Consider the following 13,604-nt stretch of genomic DNA (forward strand, 5'->3'; position numbering starts at 1 on the left):
ACTGCTTGTTTAACACTGTAACATACAGCAGTACTCAAGCATTGAGTAGGCAAAGAATAAAAGATCCCCTGAAAAACACTGAGATACCAATTGCAATGTGAATTTATGTAACCAAATGTTTAAAAACAAGATACTTGTCCCCATTATATAAACACTGACTGTCTACTGAGTGCCAGGCACAAGGAGGGATGACACAGGATCAGTGAGGCATCAGTACCAGACTCACGAAGCACAGACTAGTCAGGGATACAGACAAGTATATAAATAACCTGGATTGGCTTATGCCACTTGACTGCAACTTCTCTCTTAAAGGTCAGCAGTGACCTCCTACTGTCCAAGTCCAGTGAATTTTACTTTAAAAGGTAGTGTGGTTGGTTTTGGGAAGAATTGGGCTTTTATTAAGGAATAAATTGAGTATCTTGGCCAAGAGTTTTCTAGGAGAAGAGAGGATAAAGTACAAGTTACTGGTGTTGCAGAAGTTCTGGTAACTTAAGAGAAATCAAGGAAACAGAAGATTAACAGAGACGCACAACTGTCAGCACGCAGAGAATAAGAGACTTGGGAGTGCTCAGCCCTAAATGGGACATCTATCACACACCCCTGCCCTGAAGTCTCAGGGACCTGTGTGAAAGAGGAGAAAAGATTGGAAGCGCCATGGGTGGTAGGTGACGACAAGGTAACAGTTTCTCCAGACATAAAAATGGAAGTTACACATATGAACTCACAGCCACCATAACAGCACACACAAGACTTGCCCAAGCTCAAGCCAGACCAAATCACAGCATGGAGAAGAAGAAGTGAGTTTGAAGTCTCACCCCTACCTGAGGACCTATTTGCATTTGATTACTGTTGGGAGAGGGAGAGACAATTTTCTTCAGTGGTATGATACCTAGTATATCATCATGGACCATCACTGGGGTGACTAGGTAGATAAAAGTCAGGTGTGGCTTTTTAAAAGTCCATGGCCAGTAGTAGTTGCTAACACAATAGACTGGATGGTGTGGGGTGGGATTAGTACAGAGGGTAGGGTACAGAGGTGGTTATGGGAGGAATAGGGAGGGTGAGTGTTGAAAAATATATCGTGTGAAATTATAAAAGAATTTATTAAAATGTTGCATAAAAAGAGAAAAAGTGAGGAAACCAGTGCAATTAGAGAGACATGGACATTGGGGTTGAGTAATAAAATAAGAAGTCAGAGACAGGGGCTAGACTATGCAGGCCCTTGAAGCATTGTAGTCCGAATGAGGTAGAGTGTTATTTAAATTCACAAAAGTGTTGGCAAGAGGCAGCCAGATTCCTGGTACACAGTGAAAGGCAGAGTAGACTGAATGTGCTAGTGGCTATGTGTCCTAAGACAAGAATTAGTATGAATGGGACTATTTCCACTTGAGCAACCGGAAGGTCAGAGTTGTCATTGACTAAGGTGGGAAATACCTTAAGACGTCCATGTTCTAAGGAGAAGTCTGAGATACCAAGGAAGCTAGTCAGTGGGACTGAAGAATGTGATGTCGGTTAATAGTCTAGAGAGCTCAAAGAAGAGGAGAGTCTGGAGATGTACATGAACACGAAACTTTCAGCATCCTCTATTACCCTTGACTATGACCATCTTCAAATATCATTAAGTAGGCTGCATGTGTCTCAACCAACCTTCTTCTCTTTTCCGCATCATACTTATCCTGGCCTTTGTTCTTAGAGTTTTTGATCTTCAAAAGGAGGTATCACAGTAATGGACATGGTAGTACAGTTACACTAATGCCATATCTTTCACTAGAGGAGGTTATTTTACGGGGAATTATTCTTTATATACTTTTCCTACACCTGCTAGCACTGAAATGTGAAAATCTGGATATATGCATAATGGCATTTCAGAGCCCACAGAGAGATCAATGCCCAACCATTTCTTGTACAGACAGACCTACTAACTATCAGTTCATATGCCCTCGGATGAAACTGTTCAGGTAGTCTTGGTGAAGTGTTTGGGTGAGATATGATACACTGAACAATAAAAGCAAAAAAAAGCCAGTATTTCATTTCTTGCAAGGGCAAATTAAGGCAAACTAAAGCAGATCCTAAAAGTGGTCTGAAAGGCCTGGTTCATTGTGTCTCACTCACTGACTACATCGTTAGCTTATTATTGAATTGATTCAGTTGGGGGGGTGGGGAGTTCTGGAACATCAGTTAGTACTAATTATTGTCAGCAGTTCTAGGACTCTGGAAATGAGATTCACACGGTTTGAAAGTGCTAAAGTGACTATGAAAGCCAGGAAACACATTCTGCTTTAAATTATCCATAGAACTTTAAAGGCATGTATCCAGAAACTGCATGAGAAGAAACATGGAGGTCATCTGCTTTCCTACACTCTCAAATGGTCAAAGAGCAGGTCCTTTATATCTACCTCTTGAAAGGTGGGTTCGTAATGGAGGGCAGAATCCACTATAATGATCAGTACACAAAGTTTGATAAACAACTTCTTCCTTCTCCCATTAGGGCATCAAAGATCATTTATAGATAGATCTTCATTCCCCCACACTTCACAGCCTATGAAGAAGGGGCAGGCAACCAGACAAGTTAGAAGGCCTTACCACCATCCCCTAGGAAATGTGATGGGTGCCTAACAGTATAAAGCAGCCAAATACTCAGTTTACCACGGCAATACCAAAAATGATGAGACAGTTTTAAAGATCTATCTGGAACATTTTAAGATTCACTGGTGCAACATGGTTTTAGTTTTGTCCTACTTTTTCTATTAAAGCGATCTGTGCACATACATGGCTCCTTCTCATTGGGAAGGTGTATATGTATATTTTCTTCCTATTAATCCTTTTTGACTCTGTGTATATTTCCTCCCTATTAATCCTTTCCGTAGTACTCACAGGAAGTACTAGGGGATCTGTAAATTCTCCTATCATTTTCTATCCCACCCCCTCATTTTATAGGTGAATATACTGAGGCTTGAAGGCAAGTGACCTGACAAAGGTGTCTCTGAATTTAAGGACAAAATTGGACTATAACCTAGATTGGCTGATTTCAATTATTGGTCTTTGCTCATGCCTTGATCCGGCTTCTAGGTACTTTGTCTATCTCTCTTTATCTTCATTTCTACACACCTGCTCATGCACACAATAAGTTGTTCTCAAGTGATCATACCCTTGTAACAGAAAACTTAGTAGAGTCTCAGTATTTTACACCATTGTTTCAGCCTCAAGCCTTGGTCATGTTTTGATAAAGTCTCTTTTTTGCTAAAAATGTCACCAAAGTTCCTTTCTCCTCTGGGATTATTAGAAAATATCTCAGGGTTAGTTTTTTAATTTAATTTTTATGATACCTCTTCTAATCTCTGGTTGACCCCAACCTTACAGTATTTGAAATGCTGCACATATTTCCCCCATGGCAAATCATGAATCCAATTTTAATTTAATCCATAGCTTCCAATGTAACTTGTTGACAGCGAGAAAGGGGAAAGGATGTTGCTTGTTTTCTCGTCCTTATTTCTTAAAGCAGCACTATAATCTAGTCCATGTTACAGTCAACTTGAAGAGTCACCAAAGAGAGAATTAAGGCTACCTTAATTCTCTGTTCAGAGCCTAAGAATCTTATGGCTAACAGACATTGAATCTTTTCTATTGTCTCAGCAATAGACCTAAAGCTTCTAAAACAATAAAAAAGGAGGAAAAGAAAGGAAGTTGATGCTAGTTCTTCAAAACAGTTGGTCAAATGAGAACAATTCTGGTCTACACAGGTGCAGCATTCAAATCATACTTCTTGTAACAACTATGTACCTTGAAGCTAGATCATTTTTCTTGCTGTCTTTAAAAAGTGGCAAATGTAGCCATTTGGTGGTAGTGCATGCCTTTGACCTTAGCACTTGGGAGGCAGAGGCAGGAGGATCTCTGTGAGTTTGAGACCAGCCTGGTCTACAAGAGCTAGTTCCAGGACAGGCTTCAAAGCTACACAGGGAAAAAATTATCTCAAAAAAGCAAAAAAAAAGTGGCAAATGTATGTATCCATGTATGTATGTGAATTGTTCCAAGACTGCAAAGCAATCTAAATGTGAGGTAAAGAAAATGAGCGTAATGGTTCCAGTGCTAACTCCAGCAAATCCTTGAATGGTTTGTTCTCTGGTAACCTCTGACTCAACCTAAAATTAATGCAGATCTTCTGAGGCATGAAGGATTTACCTTTATATTAGTAGGCACATATTAGTGTCTACCACATTATTGCTCTTTTCTTCCCAGTTCAACTATAAGGCAAATAATGGCATTATCTCTCTATAATTGACCTTTGCTCCCTCAGTGATGGGCACATTTCTTGGTAAAGGAAGTAGCTAGTTGCTGCAGGAAATACCTGTTGGTCATGTCATTACTTCCAAAATCAAGGACTTCAAATCCTAAAAAGATATAATCAAATTTCTACCAATGGCTTCTCATTTTCTAAAACCAACGTTGCTAACTGCATTTTACTGAGGATAGTTCAAGAACAAATGGAATTGCTAAAAGAACATGGTAGAGAGCATTTACGTTAACCAAAAAAGAGAACTCAATGGACTTGGGGTTCTCCTACCATTCACCTTATCCTTGCTTATAACATTCTTTTTTTTTACTTGATTAAACTTCTTCAAAGTGCTATATTAACATTCCACAGATTTAATTGATACAAGACAACATAAATTAAATTTCACTTCATTATAACTAATAGCATAAAAAGACTAAATTCTAAGGTGTCATAACAAAATTTTACATATTATCATGTATACCACATGGTTTCAAATATCTTTATGTTGATTTTACATATCAATATAATATTTAAAGTGTATTTGTCAGTAATGACAAGGGGTGACCAGAAGTGGAAAGAAATGGAGGCAGTGCTATTGGCAGTTATGGACATCTGCAAGATTACCAAGGACCAACAATGTTTGAGTCATTTATTGCATTTAAAAATATGGAAGTAGGGACTAGAGAAATGGATCAATATTTAAGAGGGCTTCCTGTACTTGCATGTGGTGGGAGTTCAGTTTCCAGCACCCCAAGCTATGTGGCTCATAGCTGTCTGTAACTCTAGCTCCAGAGAATCCAATGCCTCCTTCTGCCTAAGACAGGCACTTGTACACACATAGCATGCACATGCGTGCATGGGAGTGCACACACACACACACACACACACACACACACAGAGACAGAGAGAGAGAGAGAGGCAGAGACAGAGACAGAGAAACAGAGAGATAGAGAGACAGAGAAAATGAAAATAAAAATAAACCTTAAAAAGTATAGAGGTGCATGCCACTAGTTTGTCTAGTGTATATGACACTAAAAACAGAATCTTCAATCGCAGTACTGGGTAATCACCAAGTTGTGGAGCTCTGCTTGGTTTCCCCACATCTTTTGAAAGGGATCATCTGTTTCTCTTTAGTCTCAAAGGCTGAAAAGCAGGACCATCCCTGAGCCATAGAACCTTTCATTGTGTATTTCAAGTACAAATGTAATTCTCAGGTATTCAAAGTCAACTGTAGTGTACATAGGCTGAATTTAAAATCTGCTCCAAGAGTATTACTTTACTGCCACATATTTTATGAGCACTGTAAGGGAGACATTGAAGCTGCTCATATAGAAAGTAGTAAATGAGGCTTAAGTCTCCTGGTGCATGGCTTTGCATGGTGTTCCATGAATGGGGAGTACTGAATTACATGGCTCTACAGTAATACATCCTGTGGTTTTTTTCCTGACAATCTTAAACTACTCAAATCCTCTGACTCTATTTCATTTTTATAAGATCCCAGCATCTTTATAATTACACCTAATTATTTTTGAGACTCTATTTCATCCTTTGTGAATTTCTCAAGCCTTCTATGTTTATGTAACAAGAAACTAATTCCCATTATTTTCAAGAGGTTATCAAATCAGAAGGACATCACAGGGACCACATTCTCCTGCACCAATTCAAAATCAGGGTATTGTTTAAAAGGATTGAGTCAGAAAATGGTTCTTAGCTAGAAAAAAATCTACAGTGTTTAAAAGGATTTTGAGTCAGAAAATGGTTCTTAGCCAGAGAAATCTACAGTGTTTATTTCTTTCCTGTGCTTTTTATTTCTTCCCATACATCATCTAGGATACTGCCAAATCAAGTCATAGGAAAAAATGTGAGAAAGACTATGTATAATCTCCTCATATAGACTCTTATGCCTTTCCATTTTAATATAAAAACAATCAGTAAAGGTCATTAAAGATACATTTATGACAGTTTAATATGAGTGGCATTCCGTAGCTGTACACATAGAACAGTCCTCTCTCAGGTGTCTTGACAAATGAACAAGAACTTCCAGAAAAGAGAAGGTAAACTGTGCCCTATGGGCAGCAATGTCCAGAGATCCACAATGTAAGCAATAGTCAAGAAGCTACCTTAAATGCCCTTCCCCAATAATGAGACTGATGACTACCTTACATGCCATCTTAGAGCCTTCATTCAGTAGCTGATGGAAGCAGAAGCAGACACCCACAGCTAAACACTGAGCTAAACTCTGGAATCCAGTTGTAGAGAGGGAGGAGTGATGAGCCAAGGGGTCAAGACCAGGCTGGAGAGGCCCACAGAAACTGCTGACCTGAACAAGTGGGAGCTCATGGACCCCAGAGTGATAGCTGGAAAACTAGCATAGAACTGTTCCACACCCCATGAATGTGGATGTCAGTTGGGAGGTCTGGGCAATCTGTGGGGCCTCTGGCAGTGGATCAGTATTTATCCCTAGTATACAAATGGATTTTGGGAGCCCACTCCACATAGAGGGATGATCTCCCAGACTAGATGCATGAGGGAGGGTCTAGGCCCTGCTCCAAATGGTATGATAGACTTTAAAGATTCCTCCATGGAAGGCCTCACCCTCCCTGGGGAGCAAAAAAGGGATGGGATAGGGGGTTGGTGAGGGGCAGGGGCGGTGGGGAGGGAGAGGGAGCTGGGATTGACATGTAAAACAAGCTTGCTTCTATTTTAAATAAAAAACATGTTGGAAATTATGGAAATCCCAAGAAGAAAGAACTAAGTGCCATTAACTGCCTTGTATGAACATTATTTAGCGTCCATATCACCTGAACTAGGAAAGTCAAAAGCCTTGAAGAAGTCCTCTATCAATGTCAGTGTCTAGTTGATGATTCAAGGCTGGACTGTCTAGGAAACAACAGTGAGCCAATGGAAGAGATGAAACAAGAAGCCTATGGTGCTTCCTTGTATGGAGGAATGGAAGGAGCTGGGTATGAATTTAAAATTACAGAGAAGGACCATTTATAAAATAGAAAATACTTCAACTTCAGAGAGAGAACAAAAAATAACTAGTAATTTCTAATTTGTGAGTTCATCTTCCCCATTTTACACACACACACACAGAGACAGAGAGACAGAGAGAGACAGAGAGAGGGGGGCTGGGGAGATGATGACTTCAAAGGTTAACATGCTTTTCTTGGCAAGTAAATCACTGGGCTGCAATACCTATACTACATCACTTGGGAGCCCACTTCCAATGCAGTCCTTTATTCCCATGGTGTTTGGTTCCTTTTGAAGATTCCTCGTGGGCAAGCTGGAAAGATACTGGATTTCAGATACTCAAATTAAAGAAGCTGAAAATTTCATTTGTGGTTCTAAACTGTCACCCTAGCTGGCAGAGGTTAGAACCAGAAGCAGTGCTTTAACTTCTTGTGACATTTACGAGAATTGTAAAGCTGGCTTTTGCCTGAAAATGCATGTTTAATCTAAGTAGTACTGATACAGTGGGAAGTTGGTCCCTACATATCCACTTTACAAAACTAAACAGAATGCTGGAAGGAGATTTTGGTCCATATCTCTGAAAACAACTATTTGTACCACTCCTGAGCTGTAAAGACCCTGTGGGGGTCACGTGATTTGAACATAGATTTTATTCATGAAGAAATAAGCCTAAAGTTGTGATAGTTAAAATAGCAGTTCAGGGTTTCAAGTTCCCAACTGAGGCTCTTCCTGCTACAGAAATGGGCAAAGCCAAGGCTTGGCATGGCAGCATATGCTTGCAATCTCAGCGCTTGGGAAGAGAAGAGAGAAGAATAGGTTTGAGAAGGCAGCCTCGCTATATAACAAGATCCTGATGCAAACACAAACAGGCAAAGTCAAATGCTTTATAACCTTTAATACTTCTGCCTTTGTTTTAACAAGTAGTATGCCTTGAGTAACAAAAACACTCAAAGTGATGAAATGAAGTATCCCTAAGAGACTAGAAGGATCATTTATATTCTGTAATAGGCAAAGGGGGGATAGGTCAAATTTGAATGGTGAAAAGGACAAAGAAAGCATGGAGCATAAGTGTGATAAGGGACTGTGTGGGCCTATACTTGAGGACTATGCTGCTAATGTTAGAGTGGGCAGAAGCAGGAAATGGGAATTGGCACTGAAGCCAAGAAAGCATGAAGGAGAGGAAACGAAAGGGTTCAAAGTGTAAAGTCCACAAAAGCCAGGAGCAGATTTCACTTCCCTGACCACTCCCCACCCATCTGCTCATTCTCCATCCAATTTCTATTTCCTTCACAGCATTGGCCACTCTCTAAAACTAGCATATTCATACGCTTTGGCTTTAATTGCCCCTAACACCTGCTTCCATGTATACACACATTCCGTAAGAAACACAAGAACAGGGAGTGAACTTGCCTATCTCAGACCATGCAAAGTGGTCCATACATAAACACTGAATGCACTAGTCTGAGAAAGACGTAAGAAGTTAGACTGGGCTGATTACATCTGTGAGAAAGGATATTGAAGGATAAATTCAAGAATTGGTTTTTACTGTCCTGACATCCAGTGAAAATAAGATACTGTCCTTAATTCATCAATGTTTCTAATTCATTCAAGGAAAAGGAAATAAGAACACAAGAAATTTATATACAGGGTTTCTAAGCAACTTTATATGGCATGTAATAGAAAGAGCATGGTGGAATGAGCTATAGGCAGGAGTTGTGGAATAGTCAGAACATCCCTAAGCTGTAATAGTTCAATTAGGGTCCGCACCTAGGGATCTGAAAAGGGCCACAAAGTAGACTTTGACAAGGAGAGCTAGGTCAAAAACACTTAGAATTGAGACCTGCAAACCCATAACCATGCAGAGCTTTAAAAGGAAGCATAATGTACAATTGTGAGGGTAAGGATCTCATATTATTTGGAAATTAAGCTGGCCTTCATGTACCACATAAGATAGGAAGTACCTTGGGACTGTGGAATAGGGCCACCCTTCCAGAAAAGAGCTATTGTTCTCTACCAATGATAGCAGCACTGAGACCATAGTTTCCACGAGAGGAGTTTGTTTATAGCCAGGTCTCCTAATGACAGCACACATATTAACCAAGATTTGTCTATCCCCTTGCTCTAATTTAATTTTAGGGTTAGACACAATCGTTCATCTGGCCTGAAACACTGATGAACCCACTTGGAATGTAAAAACCCAAAGCAACTCAATATTTACTAAATTTAAAGGAAGCAATCAATTTGTAATTCGAATTTATGCACATCCTTTCCCCACTTTGGATCTGTCTTATTTCCCTTAAGTTCCTCTGGTCATTAAGATTGTCAGCCAAGTTGCAGTCTCAATGTATCTGCAAATAACTAAAGTAAAATGTATCAGGCATCCAAGGACAGAGACTTTATAGGTACGGTATTCACAGTCTCATTTCTCCATAGAGATCCTGGCATTTTCCATAAATGTTTACAGAATGAATGAAAATAATCTTTATGCCTCTTGAAAGAATTATTTGCAGCTTGTCATGGTAGCTCACAATCCCAGAACTCATGAAACTGAGCTATAATGATTGCTGCCAGTTATAGATTGGCTTGGGGCTACAGAAGTGAGTATTCCAGGTCAGCCTGGGCTACAGTTTAAGACCTGGCCTCACAAAAAATGATGTCCACAAACAATATCTCAGACACCTCTGACCCAGCCTATGAGTGTGTCTATGCACACAAGTACTCTCAAAATCCTCAGATGAACATTCTTCCCTTTGACATGTGCCTTTTTATAACAAAACACTGAAATAATAGCCATTTGTTTCCCAAGAAAGATGATTTTAATTAACATTCCACCCAAACATGCCAATCATCCAGCCCCTTAAAAATGAATTCAGTTTAAATCAGGAAAGCTATTCCCTTTTCCATAGAAAGCACACAACTTTTAGGGACCCAGTTGGCATCTCCAGTTCATGAAGACAGAGATTCAATTTGCCCACTATTCTCCACTGGAAGCCTGGTTTGTGTTCATTTGCTAACTTAGACCTCCTTTACTTTTGCTTAGGCTAATATCTCACCCTTGCTCCTTTTTGTTAAATCTTAATACTTCTGAAACTGCCATCTGCTTTTCTAAGGGGATGACAAAAGCCAGACTATACTGCCAGCCTCCTAGGATATCCAGTCCTGGAGATTCTCAGCAGGCATTTGGAAATTGGAGTTAGCCCAGAGCTCCAGAGTGAATTAAGGATTGGTGATGTCAGTTTGAGAATCATTAGTATAGGGGTTAAAGGTGAAACTACGTGAAGAGATGAAATTACCCAGGGAGCCAGCATAGCGAGAGAGAAGATGCAGATCAATGGCAGGAACTCAGGAGTTGCAACATTTAAAGGGTTGAAGAGGGAGCAAATGTATGTTCATAGTGAATGGTTATGCACATGCACTAGTGTGTGTGTCTGTGTGGATCAGAGATCCCAACAAGGCAAACTTAATGAATATTATGACTACACCAAGATAAACAGTGAACATTTTTCAGAAAAAGAAGATATGCTAAGGTGCAGGAATCTTCAGATTTCCAGGTGGTTGAAGCTAAGAAGCAACCATCAAATTCTGACAGATGGAGGTCACAGGTAGCTTTTGGGAAAAGCGGTCTTCCCAGTGTGGTTTCTCTGGATTGTGTCCGAGATCAGCCATGCATAGATGTATGCAAGACACACAGGTGAGGATCCCAAAGTTCCAGAAGATTAAGCATCAGTAAAGAATAAGATTGGTACTGGGTATCCCAGACAACGAAGTTAATAACCACTATTGGATATCGACTTTTCCCATGTGCGGGAATCAATGCATAGTATTTCTGTGCATGGTTTTACTTTCTTCCCCTTAGTAGCTCTAAAAAGTTGCTACCTTTTTGCATTTGAGAATGCTAGAAGCAAAAAAGTTAAATAAATTACCCAAGGTCACACAGTTACAGCATGGTAGTCCTAGGATGGGACCTGAGTCCTATTTGAAGCTGAAATTCCCTGCTGTTGCCACTGAAGTGAACACCTCCACATTCATATTAGATAGCTATGCTTGCAGAGAAGGGAGGTGGTCCTGGTGAAGCAATTCTTAGTATCTATCAGGCTCTTTGCACATACACCATCAACTTTGGGGTTATATTGAGGTAAACCTTATGAGGACATACCGAATAATTCTATTTTGGGTTCTTTAAAAAAAAAACAAACCTCAAGTCTATGTGACTGCAAAACAACCTGTTAACACTCAAATGTACTTGCTACAATAGTTCCCAATGGTTTGAATTCTTTTTAAAGTGTGGCATCATTGATTAGGTGGTTGTTTTTAATATTCAAATCAGTAATAATCAAAGGCATCAGGTAACTGAGGGAAATTTGGCAGCATGCTCTTAAAAGGCCTCTTCTAACCTTGAATTTAGACAATTCTTGCATAGAGATGTAATCGCAATAATGTTAAAGATGGAAGATTGGGAGTAGAATGAAGTACAGCAGCAGAACTGGTTGGCATGTCAGCATCATTTCAGTCCTTATAACAGTATAAAAATAAACCCATGGCTGGTCAAGATATTGATTGCTAGCTCAAATAGAAGCTTGGAAGCTCCACACCAAAGGATATGCCGGAAATCCAACCAGCTAATTTACCTGTGACCCAACAAAGATCTTAGAAGATCCAATTGGTTAACAGAGAGAATGACAGACAGGGTGTGAGTGAATGAGTGACAAGACTCTAGCAATTAATGTTTTGCTGTCTATAGAAAACCAAATGAGGTTCTGGTCTAAAGCAATTAGTATCACTGCTAATTGTGCGTGTGTGTAGCAATAATACTAGGCATTTGTAGTGGTTTGCACTGATTGTTCCCTTCTTCCTCTGGATTACCAAAATCCATTCAGACAGCCAAATAATAGCAAGTACTTAGGCAAATTGTTAATTATGAGGCAGAGATAATCATAATCTTGTACATTTATGAAACTGAATGCACAATGAGGATTACCAAATAAATTGTTGCTTTATGATTTTACCAGTGGCTGAAAAATATGCTAGCCCTGCAAACAGTTTTCATGCATCATTCGAATATGCAGTCCACCAGAATTCAAAATTGGCCCCATCAATATTTACCAAAGCTGTTTCTTTCCCATCTCACCACCTGCACTCCTCTTTTCTTTCTCACTAAGACTGTGTATAAGGTCACTCTGACAACTTCTGCTCCAACTAAGCAGCACCATAAATAAAAATAAAAGTCAGAATAGTGATACCATATAACTTTTAAAGCAGAAAGGAAAAAAAACTAGCAAAATTTCTCCTGTAGAACAATTAGAAATAAAACAATCCCTATCCTCTTGATCATTCTAATAATTCTCTACAAAATTTATTCACACATGAGTAAATCAAAGCTCATAGTGGAAATGGGACTTGCTCAAAGTAACTGCTCTAGAAGTAGCAACATGTAATATTCTTGCCACGAGGACACTTACCCAATATGTGATCCTTAAAATACCCTCCCTTAGTAATGTGTGATGAAGTGTTGATGTCTGCTTATATCTTTTATCTCAATGAATTACAAACTGACTAGAGCTTCAAATGATGAGTTTCTTCTTTTCAGTTGTCAAATAGGTCTACAGGATCCTAAGATGAAAAATGGAAGCCAAACTCCTGAAAGTCATCTTACAGAGGACCCATCTAGTCAACTTTCACAGGAGCCTATCCTAGTGGAGGAATGCCAAGCTTATCACCTCTCCACTCTGATTTATTTATTTAGGGACAGGTCTAGGTAGACAGGAAGAGAAAACAGAGGCACTGGTAAATATTTCTAGAGCCAATAAACCTACAATACCCAAATACAAAACTGGTGAACATCACAACTTTGGAAGAAAAATGCCAAGCGAATAGAGTATGCAATTAAAGAAGGAGGGAAGGGGACACTTATCATTCCCATTAAACTCTTCAGCACTGATAACAATATGATACAGCCCATGGCAACTGTGGATACTTTCCTGAACCATTTCATTGCTCCTTCCCTACAGAAAGGAACTTTCTTGTGTTTGGTTTGATTTGTTCTCCATGAAGTTTCATGTGACCAAGCCTACTGCCTATGGGGTTGCTTTACCTTGTAACCTCATAGGCATGTTGGTCCAATTGTTTTGTAGGCATGTAACCCCACAGGCATGTAATGCCATAGGAAATGTTGGTCTGACTGTTCTGTAAAGTACCATATATTCTAGGAAGAGGCAAGCGTTCCTGGAGCACTGTAAAGTCTTTGTTGATGGAGGACATCTTTTTACTCGGAAACTTTTTTGTGTCATTCAGTTTCAGCTAACTCTTGGGAGTGATGGGGCAAGCTAAATCATCATCCCACTTCCCAATGGGATATGCC

The 13,604-nt window shown here is 39.6% G+C and overlaps 1 protein-coding gene across 3 annotated transcripts in view; it reads right to left on the reverse strand.

Moving 5' to 3' along the window:
• Hs6st2 (heparan sulfate 6-O-sulfotransferase 2) overlaps nt 1-13,604 on the reverse strand; it is a 261,265-nt gene that overhangs the window by 56,795 nt on the left and 190,866 nt on the right. The window lies entirely within an intron of this gene.

The sequence above is a fragment of the Mesocricetus auratus genome, unplaced genomic scaffold (genome assembly GCF_017639785.1).
Source record: "Mesocricetus auratus isolate SY011 unplaced genomic scaffold, BCM_Maur_2.0 Super-Scaffold_100003, whole genome shotgun sequence".
Lineage (NCBI taxonomy): Eukaryota > Metazoa > Chordata > Mammalia > Rodentia > Cricetidae > Mesocricetus > Mesocricetus auratus.